This window comes from Callithrix jacchus, chromosome 6 (genome assembly GCF_049354715.1).
Source record: "Callithrix jacchus isolate 240 chromosome 6, calJac240_pri, whole genome shotgun sequence".
Classification (NCBI taxonomy): Eukaryota; Metazoa; Chordata; class Mammalia; order Primates; family Cebidae; genus Callithrix; species Callithrix jacchus.
In genome coordinates this window covers 24,010,356-24,024,009 of record NC_133507.1, presented here as the reverse complement: position 1 = coordinate 24,024,009, position 13,654 = coordinate 24,010,356, and the positions used below count along the sequence as shown (strand labels likewise).

Here is a 13,654-nt window from a genome sequence, read left to right as displayed (position 1 = left end):
TTTATGGAATACTTCACATGTTAATATGGACATGGATAAATGGATTAAAAACTCAACACCTATAAATTTTTAAATTTTTATTTGACCAGGAAAAAAGCTGTCTAGAATTGTCTGGCATTTAAAATCCACTTAAACAAAGCAGATTAGCAACCTCAAGTATCATAATTATTCAGCAAAAAGAACCTTTGTTGAAACATCTTTCTCATTTATTTAGAAGAAAAAATCTAGAACAGAACCAAACAAAACTTTTGTATTTTTGTAAAAAAAAAAAAAATTCCAATTCCTTAAAATATTATTAACAATCTACTGAAACTGTATTTCAACAAGGGGCATGATTTACCTCAAGGCCATGTTCACCTGCTGATAAATCTGTTAAAAAACAAAGCAAAAAAAAGATTTTTTTAAAACTTAGACCACTAGCCACAATCCCTAATACTGGACAATTAAAAGATAATCAAAATCTTTTTTCTTAGCTTTATTCATATCACTTTATAACTCCTGAGAAAGTCATTCACATAAGCTGTGGCCTCCCCACCTTAACAAAGGGGAAAAAGAATATGTAAAACCAGCACGGTATCCTGGTGTAAACTAACATGGGTTTAATATTCAGAATTTAAGGCACCCTTATAAGACAGTTGGAAAGTTGGTTTGAGACTTGCAATCTAAAATGACACTGGTTTCTGGTAAAATTAAACTGACACTTATTTAGAAAAGTGTGTTTAATAATTGACTTCCTGCTGATTCAAGTGACAAACAATCACTTGTATACATCTATTAAGATATTTTTGAAGTGTATACTTGGTCAAAAGTAAAAGGCAGAGCAAATGCATGGGCAGTGGGGCCTTTTTCTTAATACTTCTCATCCTCCAAAATCTGTTAAAATCATCATCTTCCACAACTTACACACTGGAAGCTGTCCACAGCACAATTCACTGGGATGTGGCATTCTGTAAATAAGACTATATTGAGGCAAGGAGGTTCAGCTACCAGACTGCACTATAAGAAAAGTCCTCTCCTCAACTTACCAAAACTTCTCCTCCCATTTCTAATCAACTTCCTATCAATTCGTAGAGCAAGATTCTCACATGTTCACTATGTCTTTCTCTAGTTTTCTCATCTATAAATTTATTATTCCTATTTTCTATAGAAAGACAATGGAAAGCATATAATTGCTGTTGGTAGATAAGTAGGTCTTGAATTTATTTTGCAAACAAGACCTGTTCTATCTACCTTTTCATTTAGGAGGCTAACAGCAGAGTCAGCTTGACTTCAAGGACTCTATTCTCTTAGTCTCCAGAAGAACATAGCCAAGTCCAGCTTTTAAAACACTGTCCCTTAACATGTCAAGATATTCAAGTAAAGATCATTTGTAACTTCAAGCTCTAAGAGATTAACTCTGTACTTATGCTTGTTTCACTGTAAACAGTGGTTAATTAATCTAAATACAAGAAAAGACTTTGTTATTTGGAAAGAAGACCTCAGCTGGCCAGCATCTTTTCTGTCATCAGGAAGTTCTCTGGAAGGAGTATGACTAACACCTGGGCCCAAGAACCGCCCCTCAGTAATTATTTTAGAGTCGCTACTGAACAGCTGCTGTTCTTGTCAAGTAGATCATGTCTGACTACTTCATTGCTTGTTTTCTGCTATCACCAGTTCCAGAAAAAAAAAAATTAAGCCCAACTCACTAACTGAGTGCTTTTTCTTCATTTTCCCAGACTGTGACAGAATCATGCTTTACAGTTCTATTTTCACCTTACCCAAATCCTGGAGGAATTAAACTATTATTTATTTGAAATGTTACAAATTAGCTTGCAGCTGATCCAAACGACATGTAGTTACTCAGACATAGCCAATAAAAATGTTTTGGTAGTATGAACTTGGATTCTAATCTTACTGTCTCTCCTATTCTCATTTCAAAGTCTAAATGTTAGGTCTCTTGCTTGAGAGGAATTTAAGACATGCTCTTAAATTCAAACAGACGTGATTGGAGGAAGGAATATAATCCATTCACTGGGAAAGTACACAACCAACAAAACTGAGATTTCACAACTATGCACTATAATAATGCAGAAGCACATTTTAGAGATAGCTTTACTGGGTATACACATTACTCTTGGTAAACCGATCTATTATTCTGCCACCTGGAAAGATTCTTACCCTTCTACTTCCTTCCAAACATTCATTTAATTTAAAGGTGATAGGGACAGGGAAAGAGAAGGAAAAAACAAGAAGCACTATCCAAAAGTAAGAACAGTACTCTGGAGAAAGGTGTAAGATACTCAACACTGTTTTTTGTACCATTTACAATTTATAAACCGGTCAGAGTCCTAGGCACCCAGAATGGACCTCCCCTTCCTTGTCTACCTAATGCCTGTATAGCTCCAAAATCACCTCTTGAAAAACACTGCGTTATTCCTCCCCCTACCAGCAGAGGTTAAGAGTCACACTCACCTCTTTTAGATTACTTAAGTGGCTATACTGCAATCGTTGACTTGTGTCTGTTCCATTTCACTATAAGCAAATTGAAGGCAGGGTGTGTGCCTTCATAATCTCTGAATGATCTGAACATGGAAATAACTACTTTGTGATTTCAGGGAGCTTATATACCTGCAAAGAGAAAAGAGACATCAAATTATCTTCCAAATCAATGGAAAAGCCTCTTTATAGAACGCAAAGCAGCTTTCAAATTTGTGTGTGCTTGGAAAGTAGAAGGAAACATTAAAAATACAAACCTGCTGGGCATGGTGGCTCACACCTGTAACCCCAACACTTTGGGAGGCCAAGATGGGCAGATCACCTTAGGTCAGGAGTTCGAGACCTGCCTAGCCAACATGATGAAACCCTGTTTCTACTAAAAACACAGAAATTAACCAGGCATGGTGGCAGGTGCCTATAATCCCAGCTACTTGGGAAGTTGAGGAAAATTGCTTGAAACAGGGAGGCAGAGATTGCAGTGAGCTGAGATCATGCCATTGCATTCCAGCCTGGGCAACAAGAATGGAACTCCACCTCAAAAAAAAAAAAAGAACCTGAGAAATATTAACCTTTCTTCTGTCCCAAGACACCTGAAAGATCTGACACACAGTTCCATTACTAACAGTGCTCCATGTTGATTTCTAATCTGGAAAGAGTGGGAGAGGGCACAGAAGAATCTGGAAGTGGGAAAGAAGTATGTGGTTTAAAATGCTCTTCCCATCACTGCAAGAGACCTTTGATACATTTAATATGTATCATAACCAGACTATACTTGAGAGCCCAAAGATCTTCAACACATATGTTTTAAATGTTCTAAATCATAAATTTCGTTCACATGCCCTGGAGGCTGGTGAGTGAAAGCTATCACCTTGACTACTGAGTAAGCTTAACTGTCAATCCTATATTTATAGCACAACATCGGTATTTGGCTTTCTGCTAGTTTCAGGATCTAAAACTTTATGGAATAAAGTATATGCTATAAAGGCAATGTCAAATTAGGGACTTAAAAGGTCATTCCTTTTCAAATGTCAAGTATCTTTAAAAGTCATTTTCTGAAGTGACAGAAAGCAACACAGTATTATAGCTCAGTACCTAACAACAGCCCATCTCCCCCCAAACAACACTTTGGCCAAATGTATATATTTGGCCAAAGTATATATTATCTGTAGGGTGGAAGTCAGATAAACAAATCCCTTGTTACTGAAATCTCATCCTTTTCTTATATGGTGATGGATGGCTAAAATTTTCAAACAGTGGGATCCTATGCTCCATTATTTTAAACTGGAAATAAAGGGATCATTCTATAGTTCATTATTGGACATGTTTCTCTGAATGTGTAGAGTACACATGCAGGCATGCACACACTCAACATGCATAAGAAAGAAATACATGTTCCCAGCCCTTCAAAGGACCTCAAGCCAACTTCCCAAAAATAACCACATACAACTATCTACCAAAGATTTCTACATAAGGCATTTTAAATACCATTTACCTATTTATTATAAACTCAGTAGTGGGTATGTTTCTGTACAGTTAACCACTGAAAACTCATCTTAGTTCTGGAAGAGAGAGAAAAGGGAATGGAAATATAGAGGCTGTAACATGCTGCTAGCTACTGGCAGGGGACGTGAGCAAGAGATAACTGGCCAAGAGAGTGAGAAGAGAAACTGCCTGTGGCTTGTCCATGCCCAAATCTATTAAATTGGTAGCCTTCTCTTCTTAGTCCTTGATTCTCTAGCAGCTGGTCTGAACCACTGTCTGAAACTATTTAAAAAAAAAAAAAAAAAACCGGCCGGGCACAGTGGTTCATGCCTGTAATCCCAGCACTTTGGGAGGCCGAGGCGGGTGGATCACGAGGTCAAGAGATCTGGTTTGACCATCCTGGTCAAACTGGTGAAACCACGTCTCTACTAAAAATACAAAAAATTAGCTGGACATGGTGGTGCGTGCCTGTAATCCCAGCTACTCAGGAGGCTGAGGCAGGAGAATTGCCTGAACCCAGGAAGCAGAGATTGCAGTGAGCCGAGATCGTGCCATTGCACTCCTCCATCTCAAAAAAAAAAAAAAAATGGAATAAAAAGAATACAAAATGACTGGGTGCGGTTTTGTAGAAATGGGGTTGCCCTGTTGCCCAGGCTGGTCTCAAACCCCTAATCTCGAGCAATCTACCCACTTAGTCCTCCCAAAGTGCTGAGATTACAGATGTGAACCACCACATTTGGCTGAGAAAATTTTAAATCTCAAGTTATATATGCTTATTTTTGTAGAGAAGTATCCTAGCTGATTAATAAAAAACTTTCCAAGCATAGAAAAATATTACAGGCCAGGCGTAGTGGCTGATGCCTGTAATTCCAACACTTCAGCAGGCCAAGGTGGGAGGATTGCTTAAGCTCAGGAGTTTGAAACCAGTCTGAGCAACACAAATAGATCCCATCTCTACAAAACCTTTTTTCTTGTTTTTTTAGCCAGGGTGGTAGCACACACCTGTGGCCCCAGCTACTCGGGAGGCTGAGGTAGAGGAGCTCTTGAGCTCAGGAGGTAGAGACTGCCAGTGAGCTGTGATTGCGTCACTGCACTCCAGCCTGGGTGACAGTGAGGTCGTCTCAAAAAAACAAGAAAATAATTAAAAATAGACATCTGTTTGTGTTCTCTGTGCCTGGAAATATACAGCTACTGAAAATACAAGCTACTGTGCTTGTTGTTGCATTTTTAAGGTGATACTTCTGCTCATGTCACAATCACTAGTGACAGCAATCATTCATCTACATAATGTAAAATTTCTTTGAAACATTTGCATAGAGCAGTTCTTAAAAGTGTGGTCTCTGTAAGGGGCTTCTGAGAGCCCTTCTGGGGGTTAGTGAAGTCAAAACTATTTTCATATAAACCACATAAACAAAAGTTCTTCGGAGTCCTAAATAACTTGAGTCTTGCAACCAACAAGTTTGAAAATTGTTTATATAGGGACTGGATGCAGTAGCTCATGCCTGTAATCCCAGCACTCTGGGAGGCTGAGGCTGGAGGATCACCTGAAGTCAGGAGTTCAAGACCATCCTGGCCAACATGGTGAGACCCCAAAAATATAAAAACTAGGCCAGGTGTAGCGACACACGCCTGTAATCCCAGCTACTCGGAGGCTGAGGCAGGAGAATCGCTTGAACCCAGGAGGCAGAGGTTGCAGTCAGCCAAGATTGTGCCACTGCACTCCAGCCTGGGTGACAGAGCGAGACTCCATCTCAAAAAAACAAAAACAAAAATAAAAATTAGACGGGTGTGGTGGCACACACCTCTAATCCCAGCTACTCAGGAGGCCAAGACAGAGAATTGCTTGAACCCAGGAGAGGGAGGCTATTTATGGTTTGGCTTCCCCAAAATAAATAATCTGGTTGAATGAGTTCCTCATAACTTAAGACACCCACTATGTGATGTGAACAGTTTTTCAGTATTTGCTAATGTATGGATTGTTTTCTGGGCCTCAGGCTCACTTATTTTCTTCACAGGCTTGCCGCTTTCCTACAACACATTTCCATTTCATAACATTAGAGAGACGATTGCAATAATGAACAAGAAACTTAAGCCACACGAGCACCAAGTGTAAGATTACATGAGAAGACAACGTTTGACTGCAGTGTACTTTACAGAATCCATTTTCTAGGGTGAGCACATAGCTTGTTCAATGAACCCCAGGCTGCTCTGTGTAAATACATGTAACAGGCAATGAAAGTTTCTTCATCACATATTGTTACTACACATCTGCTGCTAAAAGGTAAATGCAGCTGGACGCGGTGGCTCACGCCTGTAATCCCAGCACTTTGGGAGGCCAAGACAGGTGGATCACGAGGTCAAGAGATCGAGACCATCCTGGTCAACATGGTGAAACCCCCTCTCTACTAAAAATACAAAAAAATTAGCTGGGCATGGTAGTGCGTGCCTGTAACCCCAGCTACTCAGGAGGCTGAGGCAGAATTGCCTGAACCCAGGAGGCGGAGGTTGCGGTGAGCCAAGATCGCGCCACTGCACTCCAGCCCGGGTAACAAGAGCAAAACTCCGTCTCAAAAATAAATAAATAAATAAATAAATAAAAGGTAAATACATGGGCTGGGCGCAGTGGCTCACGCCTGTAATCCCAGCACTTTGGGTGGATCAGGAAGTCAGGAGATCAAGACCAGCCTGGCCAAGATGAAACCCCCGTCTCTACTCAAAATACAAAAATTAGCCGGGTGTGGTGGCACGCACTTGTAATCCCAGCTACTTGGGAAGCTGAGACAGAGAACTGCTTAAACAGGGGTTGTAGCAAGACAGGGGTTGTAGCGAGCCGAGATCACACCACTGCACTCCAGCCTAGACGACAGAGCAAGACAATGTCTCAAAAAAAAAAAAAAAAAAAAAGCGACATGACAGACTCATCTCCGTCTATAAAATATGAAAGATGTAGATGGCTGACACAATTCTAAATCCTAACACACACCGACTTTGCCTTTCATGGATTTATACTGTATACAGACGTACATTACTACTCTCTTCACTCCTTTCAACTCTTTATCTACCTCGTAAAAAAAGACGAATTGTCTAGCAATGCAAAGAAACAGTACGGTGTAGAACAAAGAATTCCGGGCTGAAAATGAAGAAATCGCGCTTTCACTCTTGACGCTGTTATTAAGAAGCTGTATAACTTACGGCCTTTCTCCCCTCATCACGCTTCAGTTTAAACTGAAAGGAGGGAGATGACCAAGATGGCTTTGTTCTGCTTCGGATACCAAATAACTGCAAGCAGATTCAGGAAGCTTAAGAATTACCAACCCCGCGTGTGTGTTCTCAAATTAATGCAACAGGTGCTGTTGCCTGTAGGAGGCGTCACCGATTCAGAATGTCTGGGCTTGCGCAGGCAATTAAGGGACACAAGATAGCACCGCCTATATGAAAACTGAAGTTTTCTTAAACTTTAGTCTGGTGAGTGCATATTTCTCCTTTCCGCATTTATACTTGCCTCAGCTCCGTTGGCTACCAAGCTCATTCTTCAAACGAGGTGGAGAAATGTAAGCGCAATGAACTAGGAATGAGGCCCACGTCGCTGGTGGCGCTGATCCCCCAAAAGATACACACCGCTACAGATACGACCCCTCACCTCTACTCCCGTTCTCTGCCGCATCCTCTGAAACCTGATACAGCTGCCTGCCTACCAGGGCGCTGCTGTCACCGGCTCCGCCGGGTGACGAAGGACCGGCCTTACTGCAGATGACGGCCCCTCCAACGTCCCATCTTCGTAGTAAATCCACTCTTTTTCCGGCGGAAGAGCCCGTCCCGTTTCCTGAGCGGGAGAGGAAGTCCCGCCCTACGCACCAGCGAGATGTAACCGGATGCGCCGGGCCGCTGCGCGCAGGCTCAGAACCTGGTTGACGTTACCTAGGAGAAGGACTGACTTCGACTCAGGGAAGCCCAGCAAGGGATCCTTGTTGTTGAGTCGGAGGGTGGTAGGGAGTGGAGAGAGAGCAGGGATTCGCTCAGCGGGGTCTGGGGACGGCTTGCAGACTCACATCTCCTCTGCCCGCGGATGTCTTCCGGAAAATTGAGGCTTCCTTCCTTAGCGGCCCTTGTTTCTCTTTGCTCCCGCTGCCCCTTGTATTTGGTGTTTGTTTTTTTTTTTTTTTTTTTTTTTTTTTTTTTGAGACGGAGTTTTGCTGTTGTTACCCAGACTGGAGTGCAATGGCACGATCTCGGCTTACCGCAGCCTCCACCTTCTGGGTTCAGGCAATTCTGTCTCAGTCTCCCGAGTAGCTGGGACTACAGGCACGCACCACCATGCCCAGTTAATTTTTGTATTTATAGGAGAGACGGGGTTTCACCTTGTTGACCAGGATGGTCTCGATCTCTTGACCTAGTGTTCCATCCACCTCGGCCTCCCAAAGTGCTGAGATTATAGGCGTGAGCCACCGCGCCCGGCGTATTTGGTTTCTTACTGTTTATCTGGGTAGCCCTGTAGCTTACGGTTATAATGGTCACCACTTTATTGAGCATTCACTGTACAAGCATCTCGCAGCAGGCGCTCATAAGCGTCTGGCAGTTCTTGGACACTGCTGGAAGCCCAGCCATTGTTTTACCATGGAAGGGATTGAGAGCCTACCTAATCCTATACTCTAATACCCACGTGGTACTCTTGGGGCTAGGAAGATAAAGTAGAAATTGAAATTGCCATTATGTTAGTTTTCTGAAGCTGCCATAACCAAGTACCACACGCTGAATAGTTTAAAACAACAGATACATTTTCTCACTTTCTGGAGTCGGGGAGTCAGAAATTAAAATGTCATATATCCACGTGGTACTCTTGGGGCTAGGAAGATAAAGTAGAAATTGAAATTGCCATTATGTTAGTTTTCTGAAGCTGCCATAACCAAGTACCACACGCTGAATAGTTTAAAATAACAGATACATTTTCTTACTTTCTGGAGTTGGGGAGTCAGAAATTAAGATGTCAGTGGGGCCTTGCTTCTTCTGAGACTCTGGATAGAATTCTTTCTGCCTCTTCCTAGCTTGTGGTGGAAGCCAGCAATCATTGATGTTCTTTGGCTTTAGCTGTATTACTCCATCTCTTCCCCTATTATCAAATGGTATACTCCCTGTGTGTCTCTGTCTCTCTGTCTTTTATAAGGACACCAGTCTTGTTAAGTAAAAGGCTTACCTTACTCCAGTATGACCTGATCATGACTAATAACATCTGCAATGACCCTCTTTCCAAATAAGGTCACATTTTGAGGTTCCAAGAAGGACTTGAATTTGGGGGGCAACACTGCACTGACCAACCCAGTACAGTTGTAAAAGTTCCTAAGAAGTAGACAAACGAAGAGTTGACAAATAACTGTAGTACAAGTAGATTCAAACTCAGTTTAGTTGTATCTGAGTTTTCATAGATATTCGGGGTATCCCTTTAAAAGATGGGTAGGGGCAGGGCACAGTGGCTCATGCCTGTAATCCCAGCACTTTGGGAGGCAGAGGTGGAGCAGATTGCCTGATCTCAGGAATTCAAGACCAGCCTAGCCAACATGGTGAAACCCTATCTCTACTAAAAATACAAAAATTAGCCAGGTATGGTGGCGAGCACCTGTAATCTTAGCGCTTTGGGAGGCCGAGGCAGGTGGGTCACCTGAGGTCAGGAGTTCGAGACCAGACTGGCCACCATGGTGAAACCTCATCTCTACTAAAAATAAAAAAATTAGTTGGCCCGTGGTGGTGGGTGCCTGTAATTCCAGCTACTTGGTAGACTGAGGCAGAAGAATCACTTGAACCCAGGAGGCAGAGGTTACACCGAGCCAAGATCACATCAGTGCACTCCAACCTGGGCATCAGAGTGAGACTCTGTCTAAAAAAAAAAAAAAAAAAAAAAGAGTTCACTGATTAAATTATGGTCTATTCATACTGTAGTATACTAGGCATTCATTTAAAATGATGCGAGCATGTATTTTGAGTATCAGCAACTAGGTAAGAGAAGTGTATTTTTAAAAGCAATGAGTTATACAAATGCAAATTAGATATGTACACATGACTAAGGGGTAGGGGTGTCCAGTTGTAACAATGACAAGTTGTAAAAGAGAAAATCCTAAGTTCCTTGTTTTTACTTCTATAGACATCTTTGTGTCTTCTTGATTCTTTCTTAATTAGCATGTGTTTAATAATTAGAATGTATGTAAATCTATTTTTGAAGTAATAAAATGACTAGCCTTGTATATAAAATTTTGCATATATCTTGACTTCCTTAGAATCAGTACCCAGGTTTAACTTATTTATTCAAGAGAATAAATTTTTTGAAGCTTTACATGCATATTTTCAAATTTCCTCTTTAGAAGAAATGCAACTATATATTCACTAGCAGCATTTGACAGTGCCACTTCCCTAGGCCCTCACTGGAACTTTTTAAATCCTTAGCCAGTGTGATCAGTTATCATTTGTGGTTGCTTCTGACGAGGCATGTCTCGTGATCAGCACTCAAGAAATTACTCCTTTCAAACTGGCTGTCTATACCCCTCACAGTTTTGTTTTTAGCTTTTTCTATTATAAACATTTATTGTCTGTCTAGTTTATCTTCTTATAAGCAGTTATCGAAAGAATCAGTTTAATTAATATTTGTAGCGCTTCTATACCCTGTCCATAAAAGTGTGACAATTCCTGAACTCAGTTAATCAGGTTTCAAAATGACTATTCCTCTGGTTGAGGCAATATAGGGAGGGAATTAGGATTTGGGGATTTACAGTCAGACTGCCTGGGCTCAAATCCTAGCTCTGTGACAACTTACTGATTTGCCATCAGGAAACCAGGAAGAGAACCCTCACCAGAAACCATGTCTGCCGGCACCTTGATCTTGAACTTCTCAGTGTCCAGAACTGTGAGAAATAAATGTCTGTCATTTAAGCCACCCAGTATAGTTAGCTTTAGTATACTTAATGAAATAGGCCCAGTTCCCTCCGCTATATAATAAGGACTAAGTCAACCTATGCATATGAGAACATGACACAGTGCTGGGACATAACTCTCAAAGGGATATTGCTGAATAGGTACAATGCTATCCAATGAATTGTGACCCTCCCAAATTCATATGTTGAGGCCCTAACCCCCAATGTGATGGTATTTGAAGATGAAACCTTTGGGAGGTCATTACATTTAGATGAGATAATAAAGGTAATAGTTTTAGCACCCTTAAGAGACGCCAGAGAGCTTGCTTCTCTCTCTCTCCCTGTCATGCAAGCACACGGTAATGAGGTGGCCATCAGCAACAGGAACACAACCCTCACCAGGAACCATGTCTGCCAGCACTTTGATCTTGAACTTCTCAGTGTCCAGAACTGTGAGAAATAAATGTCTGTCATTTAAACCACCCAGTATATGGTATTTTGTTATAGCAGTCTAAACTAAGAATACAATTTTGTTATTAGCATTCTTCTTGGGCCCTGAGAGTCTTATGTGAGAAATAAAAGGGAGGTAATGATAACAGACCATGAGAGATGGCTTAGGAATGCAGGTGAAAGTAATAAATACAGAGTGCTCGACACTGATGCTTTTTCTTTATCTATCAGTGTTGACACTCTCGTGTGTTTCTCTGGCAACTGTTCTCCCTAGCAACAAAAACTTGGTCTGCCTGAATTTGGTGCTAATTTTGCAGAAGATTATGGAGTGAGGTTTCTATATGAGGCTGAGTCATCCTGACTGTGAAATAGAGGACCTGCACTATGTATTCTGCAGCTTTCCTTCTAAATGGTATTTACTGTGTAGGGATTGACTTCACGGATGAGAAACCTGGAATCTGTATGTGTTTAGTAAAAGTCAAATTCTAAATGATTCATTTTTTCTATTGGAATTCTGAGTCAATTTTTTATCTTCGTTATAATCGTTATAAGTTTTTCTTATCTTTCCAAGAAGACTTGTTTTGTAGAGTTTTCCTTTTGTGGAAAAATACTCCTTTGTTACTAAATCAGAATTAAAGTGTTATAAAAGGAATTAAAATTTTTCTATCCACACACCATTAAGTTAATACCACCTACTTTAAGATTCATCTGGGCCAGGCGCGGTGGCTCATGCCTGTAATACCAGCACTTTGGGAGGCCGAGGCAGGTGGATCACGAGGTCAAGAGATTGAGACCATCCTGGTCAACAAGGTGAAACCCCGTCTCTACTAAAAATACAAAAATTAGCTGGGCATGGTGGCGCACGCCTGTAGTCCCAGCTACTCGGGAGGCTGAGGCAGGAGAATTGCTTGAACCCAGAAGGCGGAGGTTGTGGTGAGCCAAGATCGTGCCATTGCACTCCAGTCTGGGTAACAACAGCGAAACTCCGTCTCAAAAAAAAAAAAAGATTCATCTGTTCATTTGATATGTGAACAATTTTATTCACTTGTTTATTCCTTGAACATAATTTTTAAAGCTTATTTTAATATTGCTACTCATTTGTAATATTCATATAATATTCCATAGATCCCTGGTATCTCTGACAGGCACATCATAAGCACACATGTCATATCTCTGACATGACATGTGTGGCCAGTGAATGCCAGCCTCACCTCTCAAACCAGTGCCTAACAGAGGAGGTAGTTTTTCTGCCAAAAGATGAGGTCCAGCCTTCAGCATTTTTAGGTTAAGAAGCTCAAGATTTGTAGTATTCAGAGACTTTATTTTGATATGTTTATTTGAATTAACCAATTTAACACGAAGGCATGAAACTTCTAGAATATAAATGAATTATCAATAAATATAACTAGAAGGGAGAAGGGATTTGGAATATATGAACATCTTTTTTTAAATTTAATTTTTAGTTGACAAATACTAGAATTTGAACATCTTAATGGATTCATTTTCCTCTGGAAGGAAAATGTACCTGGAACTCCGGGTAACTGTATGACCAATCATAACACAGGGAAGGAGTTAAATCATTTTTAGCACGACCATCAGTAACTTTAACATACAAATTAACCTATGAAGAAGACTATTGATCAGAGTCCATTCTGAAGGTACCCTATCCCTCTGCCGTCTAAGATGTGCCCCAGGATTCTTTTGTATTGAGACAGGGTCTCACTCTGTCAGCCAGGGTGGAGTGCAGTGACACGATCATAGTTCACTGCAGCCTCAACCTCTCTGGTTCAAGCGACCCTCCCACCTCAGCCTCCTGAGCAGCTAGGACCACAAGTATGCACCAACACACCAGGCTAATTTTATTTTTTATTTTTTTGTGGAGATGGAGGGGGGGTCTCACTATGTTGCCAAGACTGGTCTCAAACTCATGGGCTCAAGCAATCCTCCTACTTCAGCCTCTCAAAGTACTGGGATTTCAGGCATGAGCCACCACACCTGGCCTGTGTTGTTGTTTTGTTTTGTTTTTTCAGACAGGAGTCTCACTCTGTCACCCAGGCTGTAGTGCAGTGGCGTGATCTCACCTCACTGCAACCTCTGCCTCGCAGGTTCAAGTGATTCTCCTGCCTCAGCCTCCTGAGTAGCTGGAAATACAGTAGCTGAGTAGTTTGCACCACCATGCTTGGCTAATTTTTTGTATTTTTAGTAGAGGCAAGATTTCACCATGTTGGCTAGGCTGGTCTTGAACTCCTGGCCTCAAGTGATCTGCCTGCCTTGGCTTCCCAAAGTGCTGGGATTAGAGGCATGCGCTACCACATCCAGCCTGCACTGGGATTCTTAACTGGATCCTGGGC

At 41.4% G+C, this 13,654-nt stretch overlaps 1 long non-coding RNA gene and 1 other non-coding gene across 3 annotated transcripts; both read right to left on the bottom strand.

Annotated features, from left to right (window-relative positions):
- Positions 1-184: 184 nt before the first annotated feature.
- On the bottom strand, positions 185-7,746 carry LOC144576603 (uncharacterized). Of its 2 annotated transcripts, none has more exons than XR_013518772.1 (3): positions 7,460-7,746; positions 2,452-2,607; positions 185-369 (listed from the first exon to the last, which is right to left on the bottom strand). It is a non-coding gene; the product is annotated as an uncharacterized LOC144576603 (long non-coding RNA). The 2 variants fall into 2 exon arrangements; XR_013518771.1 differs by having other exon boundaries at positions 7,598-7,746.
- On the bottom strand, positions 1,171-1,297 carry LOC118155135 (small Cajal body-specific RNA 15). The gene has a single exon (XR_004745358.1).
- Positions 7,747-13,654: the final 5,908 nt, after the last annotated feature.